The sequence below is a fragment of the Trichosurus vulpecula genome, chromosome 2, assembly GCF_011100635.1.
Source record: "Trichosurus vulpecula isolate mTriVul1 chromosome 2, mTriVul1.pri, whole genome shotgun sequence".
In the NCBI taxonomy this organism is placed as follows: Eukaryota; Metazoa; Chordata; class Mammalia; order Diprotodontia; family Phalangeridae; genus Trichosurus; species Trichosurus vulpecula.
In genome coordinates this window covers 122,343,896-122,357,790 of record NC_050574.1, presented here as the reverse complement: position 1 = coordinate 122,357,790, position 13,895 = coordinate 122,343,896, and the positions used below count along the sequence as shown (strand labels likewise).

Below are 13,895 nucleotides of genomic sequence, written 5' to 3'. Positions count from 1 at the left end.
CAGAGGGGGTTAAGGATTGGTAAATCCCTTTAGGTCTCAGTGATGGGTTGGGGGCTAAGTGAGTGGATAAGCTTCGAGTAAAGGGGTTGAGATTCAGGGATATACATGAGGTTTTTGGGAAGGGATGAGAAGCGAGTGAGAGACAGGAAGGGTCCCATAGAAAAAGGGGATTAATTAATATTAAGTTAATAATAAGGGGAATGGGACTCAGATTTATGTTGAAGGCTTAGTAAGGGGTTTGAGGGTTCAATGTGAGAATGGTGGTGGGTCCTCAGTTATATCTATGAGGGTTCATTGTTCATTATTGGGGTTTCCATAAGGGATGGGAGCTAAGAGGGATGGAATGTCAGTGAGAGCAATGATGGAGGTCTCAGTAGGCAGGATGATGGCCAAGCAGCACAATGGGATATCGATGAGAATAGTGTCTCAGATACAGAAATGGGAATGGAGTGTTGGGGTGGGGTTCAGTGATTTAATGAGTGTTCAGTATGGATAGAAGAGCTTAGTGAGAAAGATGACAGCTCAGTGAGTAGGGCATGGAGATACCTTGTCAGGGCTAAAAAGAACCTGGTATCCAGAAAAGAGACTTAGACACCTCCTGTTTACCAAGAGAGAGCAGTGCCTCTATACCTGGCCTCACACTGAAGGCATTTCACGGTCCCCTCAGATCTGATCAGACCTCCCTGGGTCATCCTCTCCATTGCCTGCCTCAAAGAAGAGAGCACCAGCTCAAGTGCAGGGGCAGAGAGCTGGACAGGGAGCCTAAGGGAGCTGGAGTCGAGAGGGCCAACCCCTAGGGGTGTGGCCGCCGCTCAGTGGGACCATCCCAACCACAAGCCCGCCTTCTCCACTGGGCTGCCTGAAGTTTGTCCCAGACCGAGAGGGAGGGGCATGAGAGGAGAAGCACAAACTTGGGGAGGCAGAGGGAGATTGAGAAACAGAGGAAGGGAGAGGGAGAGAGAGAAGGAAGGAGAGAGACACAGAAACTGGAGTCAAACAGAAAGATACAGGTAAAGAAAGAAAGACAAGCACAAGGAGAGGGACATACGGTGACGGCCAAAAGTGGAGGCTAAGGGGGCAGAAAGTGAGAGTGAGATTGAGTAAGGCTGCTCTTACTAAGGGAGGGGGCCACCTAGGTGCGCTGCCTTTGTGAGATTCGACAGACACTTGTCTCCCTGCCTGAAATCCCACCATTACAGTTTCATTTTCCTTCACACAGGTTTTGACTTTAAAAAGGCAGCAAGGTAAATGTGAAGCCCTTTCCACTAGAGATAACCCCAGAGCAGCCTAACAGGTTCAGATCGATGCCAACAGCATAAGACTTCGAAGCTCTGGTAAGTGTTGAAAGAGCGGGGAGGATGCAGGACCTGAGTGGCTGGAGGTGGGGCAGGGGGATTTCGGAGACGCAAGGCACAGGGATGGGAGGGGGAGGACTAGCGTGTGCAGGGAGGTGGGAAGGCAGCTGATCCCTGCTTCACTATTGAGGTGCCCTCGTGCACAGACAAGACAGATAGAGAGGAGACACAGAGAGATAGAAACAAGCAGAGAGACACAGGAAAGACAGAGATGGGCTAAAAACAGGAAAGTGACAGGCAGGAGAGACAGTTTAAAAAGGGAGACAATTCTGTAGTGTACAGATTGCTTTGGGCAAAACCTAGCAAAGTGGTTAGTGCATTTTAACAGAAGAGGGAAACTGAGACTTAGAAGGGGGAATGATTTACCAACCTATTGACTCTCTAAGTTCAGTGCTATTTCCCCTGTAGCATAAGAGATAGAGATAGAGACAGAAACAGAGAGAGAGAGATATAGAGAGAGTGAGAGACCGAGACAGGGACGGGGGTGGGGTTGGGACTTGGGGGAGGGGAACAGAGTGAACCAAATAGCATAAAGAGAAAAACTGGTGTGATGTTGCGACTGAAATGTAGAAGAGGACCTAGAATTCAGAGATAGTGCCAGAGTTCACTGCCTTGGACTCATGGGAAAAGAGGAGGAGAAGGGAGAGCCCGGGTGGAGCTGGACCTGGGGAGGGTGGATGGTGGAGGGAACAAAGGCTTCTCAGAAAGAGAAAAGGATCGGAGGCCAAGGTAACCAAGCAGTCACCCTTGAGGTTATACCGATGAACTTACACCTTGGCTGGGAGTCATCCTGCAACGGGAAGCTTGTAACCGATTTAGCAAGGGCAGGGCCCAGCTTGCCTCCCAGAGCTAGAGGGGAAGGCTTCCTGCCCAGAATTTATAGAGCGTGGCAGGGCCAGGAAAAAAGAAACCGAGGAGAACAAGGGTTTGAAAATTGTGCTTTTAAACCGCAGCAAGAGAAACTCGAGTAAGACTCAAGGGCAGCCTTTGCCGATGTGGGAGGGCAGGGTTGCTGGGGTGCAGAGACTGTGGACAGAGATCGGTGCAACTTTCCTGTCCAAAGCTTTTTAGGAATCTCAGTATTAATGATAGGAGCAGCCATATTAAGCTTGCACAAATGCAGGGATTATTCCCATTTTACAAAGGAGTAAACTGAGGCTAGGGGAGGAGAAAATGACTTGTCCAAAGATACACAGCTAGTAAGTAACAGAGAGAATTTGAATTTCTCATTTGACCCTCTGACCCACAGGCATGGGATTCAGAGCCAGAGGAACCTTAGAAATCATCTACTTTTTCCAAATGAGACCCACATGGGGCAAATGACTTGCCTAAGGTCACCAAGCAGGGGGTGGAATCAGGATGGCTCCCTAATGATTCCAGGTGAGCAGAGGTTCACCTTCTCTTGCTTGATCAGTGGACAGAACTGGAGCCATCTAAACCTAGAGAATAAAAGGCGGACAGTGGACACGGTAGTTGTCTTCAGATGTAGGGAGGCTGTGTCAGCCTGGGCAAGTCAGGGATCCTCTCAGAGACCTGCACTTTGTACCTTTGTGCAAGGAGGGTCATTATCCCTCTATATTAGAATGTATATCCTTGTGTGCATGATGAGGTTCGTTATGCTTGTATATCATAATACCTACTCACAGGTGTGTTGTGAGCGTCAGATGAGATAATGAATGGAACCTTCGGAGCGATATATAATTGTCAGGTTGTCACCATCACTATCATTACTGTTACTTTTGAGGCAAAAGAAACAGGTTTGTTCTGCCTGGCCCCAGAAGGCTAGGCACGATGGTGGAAAGTTGCAGTTATGAATTCCACTCTATGTAAAGAAACACTTCCTCCTGTTGTTGCTTGTTCAGTCGTGTCAGACTCTTCGTGCCCCCATTTGGAGTTTTATTGGCAAAGATACCAGAGTGGTTTAGCCATTTCCTTCTCCAGCTTGTTTTACAGATGAGGAAACTGAGGCAAACAGGGTGAAGTGACTTGCCCAGGATCACACAGCTAGTAAGAGTCTGAGGTCAGATTTGAACTCAGGTCTTCCTGACTTCAGACCCAGAGCTCTTTCCATTTCGCCATCAGAATGGAGCTCTCTAAAACTGGAATTATCTGCCTAGGAGGAGATGGGAGGTAGGTAGATAGTGGAGAAGGAAGATGATAGTGAGGGCCCCATCACTGCAGGTCTGCAGGCAGGGCTAGATGACTGCTTTGAGGGGACACCGACAGGGGATCCATGATCAAGTATGGGATGCTCTCTGGGGTACAGTTAAATAGCATAATGGGCTGGAGACCAGCAAGACCTGAGTTCAAATCTTGCCTCAGTTATTAGCTGTGTGAACCTGGACAAGTCACCTGACCTCTTTGCCTCAGTTTCCTCATCTGTAAAATAGGGATTACAATAGCATCAGCATCCCAGGGTTGTTGTGAGGTATAAATGAGATATTTTTAAAACATTTTGCAAACCATAAAGCTCTATGTAAATTCCAGTTCTGAGATCCCTTCATTCCCTGACTTTCCCCATCCCTGAGTCTATCTCTCTCTTATGATGCCCGGTATTGCGACTTTGTGTGTTGTGTGTCATCTCCAGGTGAGCAGCTCCTGAGGTCAAGGTTTTGGGTGTTCTCCATTTCTCCTCCCCGCCCCACCCCCAATCTCCCCAAATCCCAACCCTAGATGTGGTTGGGACTCAGGAAATGCTTGGTCAGTGAGTTTTTCTTTTCCATTCTCTTCCTAGCAGGCTCCCCCTTTCCTCCAGTTCAGACACCTGGTGTTTCCCTCTTCCCAAGCCCTGGGCAGGGGTCAGGCTTTCCTCTCTCAGACAATGAGAGCTGCTGGCCCAGCAGAAATGTCCCCCTTGGGAGAAGTACTTCCTCTCAGCATTGGCCCTTTCCGATTCAGGCTCCGATGCTTCCCTGAAGCCATCACACCAGGGAGCGTATCACAAGTCCCCCGCACTTACAGGGAGTTTGTTCTAAACCAGAAAGAGCCTTGACATCCTTAGGAGTTAGGTGACCCAGGGTTCACAATGTGTCTCTGTTACTAATGAGCTGACGAGTGCTGTACTGATGGGAAGGGTTCTTACGGCTGTTGTTGGTACGGCTTCTGGCCCCAACTCTATCCCTTAGTCAGTGCGTCACCTGGGGCTCCCCTGCAGTGAGGTCCCCTGCAGGCCTCAGTTTCCTCCTCTGTGAAATGGGCATAATAACTCCTGCCCTGCCTCCTTCCCTGGGACATTAATAATAATTTTAGCGAGCATTGGAAAGATTGTAAATCCCTTTACCTTCTTTATCTCCTTTGATCTAGCCCTCTGAGGTAGGTGCTCTTAGTATCCCCAGTTCCAGAGGAAGAAACCGAGATTTAGGCTCACTGAGCTGCCCAGGTACACACAGCCAATGGTGGTGCGGTGGAGAGAGGGCCGGGCCTGGAGTCAGGAGGATCTCTCTTTATGAGTTCAAATCTGGCCTTAGACACTTACCAGCTGTGTGACCCTGGGCAAGTCACTTAACCCTGTTTGCCTCAGTTTCCTCATCTGCAAAATGAACTGGAGAAGGAAGTGGCAAACCACTCCCCAGTATCTTTGCCAAGAAAACCTCAAATGGGAATATGAGGAGTCAGACACAACTGAAGATGCCCGAACAGCAATAATAGAAACATCTAAGGCAGGATTTGAACTCAGATCTTGCTGACTTCAAGTCCAGCACTCTATTCCCTGTACTACCTTTGTATAAGGAAGACACTTTAAACTGTGAAGAGCCATACTTGCATTTATAATATCCAGGGCACTTTACAGTTTGCAAAGTGACTTCCTCACAAGAGTCCTAACATCATGGATGTAGAAGTGCTTGGCAAACTGAGCTAGGGTTCTTTTCAGTCTCTCAGTGGCCTTCATGCTGTGTGACGCAGTAGGAGTCCCTGCCCTTCTCTGTTCTTTCTCTCTGCCACTGACAAGAGGGTGGACGACCGGACAGATCAGCTGGTACAAACCGTTGCCCTTCCTTTCCCTGTGATGTGGCCGGGAGTCTGGGAGAATCTGGTCCAACCCTATAGAGACAAAGCGAGAGAGGGATGCTTTCACGCTTTCTGTTGGAATAGAGCAAGGATAGTGGCAAGGTGGTGAGAAAAGAGTGGGCCCAAAGTTAGGAGATAGGTCTTTTCAGTCCCTACTGCTTCTAACCCAGGGGCGTCTGAGGGTGCAGCCTGGTTGGTGCCTCAGTTTTACCTTCTCTCAAATTAAGCTGTAGAACTAGATGACTTTTAGGGTTCCCTCCCATTAGGATCTTCTCTGCTCTAAGGTGTTGGTGTCAAACTCGAAAGGAAGGGATCCCTTTAGGTTGCAGGTATGACATAGAAAACCACAAATTAACATTTTCTGTGTTGTACTGAGGGCAGCTAGGTGGCACGGTGACTAGAATGCTGGGCCTAGCGTCAGGAAGACCTGAGTTCAAATGTGACTTTAGACACCTAATAGCTGTGTGACCTTGGATAAGTCACCTAACCTTGTTTGCCTCAGTTTCCTCATCTTTAAATTGAGCTGGAGAAGGAAATGGCAAACATTTCAGTGTCTTTGCCAAGAAAACCCCCAATGGGGTCACAAAAAATTGAACATGACTGAACAGCAACAGATGTATTATATTTTTATTTGTTTTGTTAAACATTTCCCAATTACATTTTAATGTGGTTGGATGCACCCAGGAGTGTTGGGGGCCACTGTGAGTTTGACACTTCTAACCTTCCACCTCTGACATTTGTGGTTCAGTGGAAAGATTCAGACAACCTGGATTCAAATTCTAACTGCCACTTACTACTTTGGACCAGTCAGTCAGTTAGTCAGTCAATAAACATTTGTTAAGTACCTACTATGTGCCAAGCACGATGCTACACAAATCCAAGAAAAGAAAGCTGGTCCTTTCCCTCAGGGAGCTTACAATTGGAATAGGGAAGACTACACACAAAAGGAAGCTTAGAGTGGTGGGGGAGACCGAGAAGGAACTTTGTTACTGGGAGAGCCATGGAAAAGCCCAAAGTGACTTCACCTCTCTTGGGCTTCAGTTTCCTCACCTGTAAGATGATGTGAATTGGACTAAATGAATTCTAAAGCTCCTTCCCTCTCGACATCTAGAGGACCCCCTCATACTTAGGTCTCTTCCAAATCTGATATTCTGAAATCCTGTGGAAGGAGACTCATTGCAGGATTATGAGCAAGGGTAAGATCCAGTTTGGATTCAGTCAAAGAGCTACACCTGAGGACCTAGAGGGCCATATGTGGCTTCCAGGCCTCAGCTTCCCCACCCCTGGTCTAGATGATCTCTAAGTTCCCTCCTAACACTATCTTTTCATGACTCCACTGCTGAGTGGTTCAGTGGATAGAGCCTTAGACCTGGAGTCAGGAAGACCTGAATTCAAATGTGACTTCAAATACTAGCTCTCTCACCCTGGGTAAGCCACTTAACCTCTGTCTGCCTCAGTTTCTGCATCTGTAAAATGGGGATAGTAACAGCACCTACCTCACAGAGTTGTTGTGGAGACCAACTGAACTAACACGGACAAAGTGCTTATACAGTGCCTGGCACATAGTAGGTGCTTAATAAACATTTATTTATTTCCTTCCTTCCTGACTTCTTGGATTTGAGCTGAGCTGTCCCTTAAAGGAAGAATAGGATTTAGAGTTGGGGGAAGAAAGGGGAGGACATTGTGGGAGAGCCTTGGGATTGGGGCCAATGTGTACAGATGCATGGATGCGGATGCTGGGATATTGTGTGTAAGAAATAGCAAAGAGCCCAGTTTGATTGTAGAGTGAGAGAAGAAGAATAATGTATAATAAGCCTAGGAGCCAGATGATAAAAAGCTTTCAATGCTAAACAGAAGAGTTTGTAGAGGGAGAGGTGAGAGCCACTGAAAGTTTTGAGTGAGAGAGTGACATGGTCAGATTTGTGTTTTAGCAGTTTCACTTTGCCAGTTTGTCATAGGGATGGATTGAGGAAGGGAAAGGCTTAAGGCAGACAGACCACCTAGGAGCCCATTTCAACAGCACAGATGAGAGGCGATAGGGTCCTTAACCAAGATGGTAGCTGTGTGAGTAGAGGGAAGGTAGCAGACTCAAGAGATGTTGTGGAGGCAGACTCAGTAAGCCCTAGAAAGAAAGGCAGTTTCTTGATCCCCCCAATAAGGGAAAAAGCAATCAGCCAATGTTTTCATTTATTGGGTCCTTCAGAAGATGAGTCTTGTAAGGAGTGAGGATGCATTGGCGGGACAATGTGTGAAGCTATGATCAGTTCCCTGGGGTAAGCCCTAAATGGATCCCTTCCAAAAAAAAAGGCAGATAATCCAAAAGATAAAATAATCTAAAATTTCAACGTTAGAGGCCAGAATGCTTTTCTCTACCCTCCCTCACTCCTCAGTATGTCTTGTGTTTTGTGGATGGAAAGATGGGTCAGGAAGGGGGTGGCTGAGTTTGGGATAGGGTTCAGAGAAGTAAAAATCCCCTCCTGCCCTAGAGATCTCAGCTCCATGACCTTCCCTGGAAACTACCAAAAAATGCGTGATTTCTCCGCAGACCCCACAACCTGCCAAGGCCACTTCAGGCCAAATAGCAACAGCTGGAAACAGCGGGACAGCAGGACTTCAATGAGGTCGTTGCTCTTCCTGTGGGACCACCCAGTGGGTCTACTGAAAAGAAATTTCCGTAATGTCCCCAGCCCCTCCCTCCTTTCCCCTAACAGCTGCTGCAGAATGGACAAGTTTCCAGGCTTCCTCTTTATCCCTACTTCTACCCCCTACCATGGCCTTTTGTATACCAGAGGGAGTAAGCAGATGAGTTTTGGCCTTGCTCCAGACCTGTGTGTTCCTCTTAGTGGAAAGGGATGGGCTTGCATTCAGGAGAGTCCTAATGTGGCTTCATGCAGATCACTTCCTCTCTCAATGCTCATGAAACAATAATAAAACTGTAAATAAAACCAAAAGGGAAAAAACTTGCCATACCTACTACATAGGGTCAGTGTTCAGGAAATGCTTTCTAAATTGTAAAACATTATAGAAATATGAGATGTTATGCAAGAAAGTAATCCGCACCTACTGTGTGCCTGCCCCATGTTGGGGATATAAAAACAAGAGTGAAAATTCCTGCCCTCAAGAACTTGTATTTGAGAGATGAAGGAAGGAAGGAAGGAAGGAAGGAAGGAAGGAAGGAAGGAAGGAAGGAAGGAAGGAAGGAAGAGAGGAAGGAAGGAAAAGGAAGGAAGGGAGGGAGAAAGGAAGGGAGGGAGGAAGGAAAAGCAGAAGGAAGGAAAAGGGAAGGAAGGAAGGAAAAGAAGGAAGGGAAGAGGAAAAGAAGGAAGGAAAAGAAAGAAGGGAGGAAGGAAAAGAAAGAAGGGAGGAAGGAAAAGAAAGAAGGGAGGAAGGAAAGAAGGAAGAAAAGGAAGGAAGGAAAGAAGGAAGGAAGAAAAAAGGAAAGAAGAAAGGGAAGGAAGGAAAGAAAGAAGAAAGGAAAGGAAGGAAGGAAAGAAGTATTTAAGCATTTATTAAATGCCTACTGTGTGCTAGGCACCATGCAAAGCACTTTATATATGCTATCTCATTTGATCCTCACCACAACCCAGCAAGGTAGCTGCTATTATTATCTCCATTTTACAATTGAGGAAACTGAGGCAAATAGAGGTTAAGTGATTTGCTTAGGATCACACAGCTAATAAGTGTCTGAGGTCAAATTTAAACTCAGGTCTTCCTGACTTCAGGCCCAGGGCTCTGTGCACTATGGTACCAGCTAGCTGCCTCTGAGAAGATGTGTGCATACATATAGACAGAATGAATACAAAATGATGGGGAGAAGGCTGGGTATTAGCAAATCAGGGAGATCAGCAAAGGGTTCCTATAGAAGTTGGTGCTTAGCTTGAGTCGTGGAGGAAAATGAAGCCTTAAAGAGGTGGAGAGAGAGGAGGTGGTGCATTCCAGACAAGGGGAACATCTGGTCCCAAGGGAAGGACATGGAAGGGTTGGGTAGAAGGACAGAATATGAATAAGGTTTGAGAGTCTGGCTGGAGCCAGATCGTGAAGTGTTTTAAATGCATAACAGTTTATATTCGATCCTGCAGGCAATTTGAGAGCCACTGGAGTTTGTGGAGTTAGGTAGGTGACAAGGTCAGTTCTTTGGTTTAAGAAAATCACTGTAGCAGGAGTGTGGAAGATGGATTAGAATGAGGAGAGCCCTGAGGCAGGGAGCCCAACCAGAAAACTTTTGGAATAGTCCAGGTGAGCAGTAATGAAGACTTGAAGAGGGATTGTGGAAGAGACATTCTGTGGAGGTATAAATGGTTGGATCTGTGGTCTGAGGGAAGCTAAACTGTCCACTCCCAATAATACCACTATGGGGCATATACCACAAGGAGGTCAAAGACAGAGGGAAAGGTCTTGTATGCACAAAAATATTTTTAGCAGTGTTTTTGTGGCAGTTAAAAAAACAACCTGGAAACAAAATGAGTGCCCATCAATTGGGGAGTAGCTGGACAAATTGTGGTATTTGAATGTAATGGAATATTAATTCCTGAACTGGGGCAGTGGCTGCGTGAGTGGAGAGAAGAGACTATGAGAGATGCTGTGCAGATAGAAATGAATAGATGGGAAACTAACTGATGGAGGCATGGCGTGAAGGAAAGTGAGTTGTCAAGGATGAGGTTATGAAACTAGGTGACTGGGATAATGATGGTGCCCTCAAGAGAATTAGGAAAGCTTGGAAGGGGCATGGGTTTGAAGGAAAGGTACTGTTTTGGACAGGTTAAGTTTGAGACATGTATCAGAGCTATCTCTTTATCCATTTAACTATCATCTGTCTATCCATTCATCTATCAATCCATCATCTATTCCTCTATTTATCTGTCTGTCAATCTATTTATCTCTCTAATCCTGAGACAAGTTCTCTTTAGAGGTATGAGAACCTAAAGTGTCAGAGCTGGGATTGACCTTAAAAAATTTACATGAAGTCATAATTAGATAAGATCTTTAATATTCTTTAACACATAAGGTTCTTAACCCAGGGTTGTGGTCAGGCATCCATGAACTTGAACTGGAAGAAAAGTCGTATCTTTATTTTCAATAATCTTTACCTGAAATTTTACACTTCCTTCAATTATGAATTTTTAAGAGAACGCAATCTGAGATATTCATAGGCCTCTCTACATTGCCAAAGGTCTCCGTGACACAAAAAAGAGCAAGAACCTCTAGCCTAGATAGAGGGGCAGCAGGGTGGCACAGTGGATACCAGGCCTGGAGTCAGAAAGACTGCTCTTTGTGAGTTCAAATCTGGCCTCAGACACTTACTAGCTATGTAACCCTGGGCAAGTCACTTAAACCATTTGCCTCAGTTTCCACATATATACAATTGAGTTGGAGAAGGAAATGGCAAACCACTCCAGTATCTTTGCCAAGAAATCCCCAAATGGGGTCATAAAGAGTTGGACATGACTGAAAACAACTGAACAATGGTAATAAAGTCTAGATAGAAGATCCCTTTTTTCTAAGTTCCCTTTCAACTCTGACATTCTGTTCAAAGGTCTCTTCTATCTCTAACCTGCTGGGTGTCTATAAAAGAGTTAAGTAGGGGCAGGGCCTGACTTTTGGCTGTCTGCTGTTTAAATTGTAAATTAATCCCTACCAAGCAGCCAATTTAGCATTTAAATTAACTTCCCCCAAGGTATGTATGAGTTATGAAAGGGGAAATTTCAGACTTAATGAGTTGAGTTGGAACCTCAGTGATTAAGTGCACAGGGGAATCTAATAAAATGAAACTTACTAGAAATAAACATAAAGTCATGCTTAGGTTTAAACAATCATCTTTACAGTACAAGATAGGGGAAGTTTGACTAGATAGCCATTCATCTTTAAAAAGATCTGGGAATTTTAGTGAATTGTAAATGCAATATAAATCAGAGGTCTGCTGTGATAGCCAAGAAATCTAAAGCAATGATAAGTTATATTATGAATGATAGGGTGTCTAGGACTTGGGGGTGATAACTCTGTCCTCTGCCCTGGTCAGATCACACATGGAGTACTGTGTTCTTGATGCCACAGTTTAGGAAGCTGGACAGTGTCCAGAGAAGGGCAACCAGGATGGTGAAGGAACCAGAAACCATGCCATATGGTGGCATTGACACTATTTGGGTTGCTAAGAACCCTGAAATGTCAGGGTCCTTGGCAGCTTCAGCCTGGAATGAATTCATGCACTCAGATCATCTTGCAGTCTGTGGCAAAGTTTATTGTAATGCCAACAGGAGCAGGCTGGGTTCTTAGTGAACCTGCTACTTAATGGGGGTGAGACTGGTGATTATACATGAAAAGGACAGTGGAAGGATCTGGATGGGATTAAGGAATGATTAGTAGTCTGGGGTGGGATTGTGCCACAGTGGTGCCACAGTGAAAGGAATATCAGGTAGGCTAAATCTGGTGATCTAGATGGGATTAAGGAGTGGTCTATATATGCAAGTAGTCTGGGGTGGGCCAAGAGTGACTGTAAAAGGAATGTCTAGTAAGCTAATCAGGTGATCTAGTTGGGCTAGGGTGGGCCAGTTGCCTTGGGCTGAGATGCCAGTGATCTGAGCTGCTGGAATGTAAGGGAAAATTCAGGAATTGGGTTGTTTCTAGAGACATGGTCTTTTCCTTTCCAGAGGCATTGTCCAGGTCCCATAACCCCATCAGCAGCACTGGAGAAAGAAACTAAAGGTGAAGAAAAAATTCCAGGAAACTCAAAACACCAATCATGTGCTTCATAGAATGAGACAAAAATGACAAAATTATTTTCATGGAAGAACAGATTTTGGTTAAGAAGTTGACTGCAAAACAAAACTAGAAAGAGGATTTGTACTGTCAAGCCCACTGGCCTATGGCTCATACAGGCTCCACTTTCTTCCCCTTTTGAAAATCAAAACGACACTTGCCCTTCTTTGGTTTTGTAAGGTTCTCCACCATCTGATGGTGAGCCATTCTTAGTGGCTCAGCAAGCAAACTCATTTGTTTTTCCAGGGATCTAATTTGTCAGGGTCCAATGACTTTAATTTACCAGCAGCAGCTAGGTTCTTTCTTATTACCTCCTTGAATTTTAACTCAATGGTAGCCATATTTTGTCTCCTCTTTTCAACTCCAAAGAATATTTTTTCTTGGCCATACAGAGGAGTGCTAGATTTGGAGTCACAGGGCCTGAATTCAAATCCTGGCTCTGCCATTTACTTCCTGTGTGACTTTGTTAATGTTATTGAACCTCTCTGGCCTTGTAGAACGAAGGGGTTGGTTTAGATGATTTTGAAGGTGCTCCCCAGCTCTAAATCTATTATGCTGTGAGCCTTGGACATGATGGCCATCTTCATATATTTGAAGGGCTGTCCCACAGAAGAGGAATTAGGCCTGTTCAGTTTAGCCCCAGAGGGTGGAATAAGAAGAAAACAGTAGAAGCTGCAAATAGGCCAATTTGAGCTTGACAGGAGAGGAAGCTGCCTGATCATTGGGACTGCACAAAAGTGGAGTGAGCAGCCTCAGGAGGCAATGAATTCCTTCTCACATGAGGTCTTTGAGCAGAGCCTAACTGACCACTTGTCGGTTGTATTTTTCATAGGCATTCCTTTCATGTGTGGCTTGGACCATGCAGCCACTGAGGTCTCTCCAGCTCTGAGACTGCCGTCCCAAGCTATCACAGAATGGCCTGACACATTTGGGGAGGGAGGTATAACTTCTAACTGGAGAGATCAGAAATTCCATAGTATAGGGGGACATAAGCTGAGGCTTAGAAAGAGAAAAAAATTAGAATGAGGAAGCAAATGGAGTTAGGGATGAGATTAGAGTAGGTTCTAGGCTCCAAGATGGAAAATGCAAATATATGGAAATAGGAGAAGGCTGGAAGATGAATGGTTTGTTTCAGGGAGGAGTTTTCAGTCATTGAAGGTGTAGAATTTCCCAAAGACAGTCACATGGGTAATGAACAAAAAGGGACCTCACAGGCCATTTCGTCTAACCCTTTCATTTTACAAATGAGGAAACTGAGGGAAGTTAGGTAACTGGCATCTGTGGAAGGTAAATCAGAAGGAAGATATTGGAGGCAAGGGAATGGGTTGAGGGAAGTCGTCTGGCCAAGAGGTGATGAGATCCTGCATTAGGGTGATATTAATAGGAGTGGTGGTGGAGGGGCTAGATATGAAGGGCATTATGGAGGTAAAATGGACAAGATTTTGCAAGTGATTGGATGCTGGGGCTGAGAAAGAGGGAAGAGGAAAAGAGGACTCTGAAATCTCTAGTCTATGGAACTTGGAAGGGGCTAATGCCATTAACAGAAATAGCAGCATTGGGAGGAGGGGACGGTTTAGTGAGAAAGATGAGTTTGGTTTTGGACATATGGAGTTTGAGGTGATTTTGGGACATCCAGATGTCTGGCAGGCAAATGGTGACATGGGGAACTCAAACTCAGGGGAGGGAGAGGGATTGGAAAAGGATTAGTAGAGAGGTGATAATTAAAGCCATGGGAGTGAATGGGATCTTTACCGAAAGTATTCAAGCAGCCTGTGGCAT

At 45.5% G+C, this 13,895-nt stretch overlaps 1 protein-coding gene across 1 annotated transcript in view; it reads left to right on the top strand.

Annotated features, from left to right (window-relative positions):
- The first annotated feature begins 871 nt into the window (after window positions 1-871).
- SLCO2B1 (solute carrier organic anion transporter family member 2B1) overlaps window positions 872-13,895 on the top strand; it is an 88,063-nt gene continuing 75,039 nt past the window's right edge. The window contains exons 1-2 of the mRNA XM_036745934.1: window positions 872-1,010; window positions 1,220-1,334. The gene's annotated coding sequence lies outside the window, so the exon portion shown is untranslated. The remainder of the gene's footprint in view (window positions 1,011-1,219; window positions 1,335-13,895) is intronic.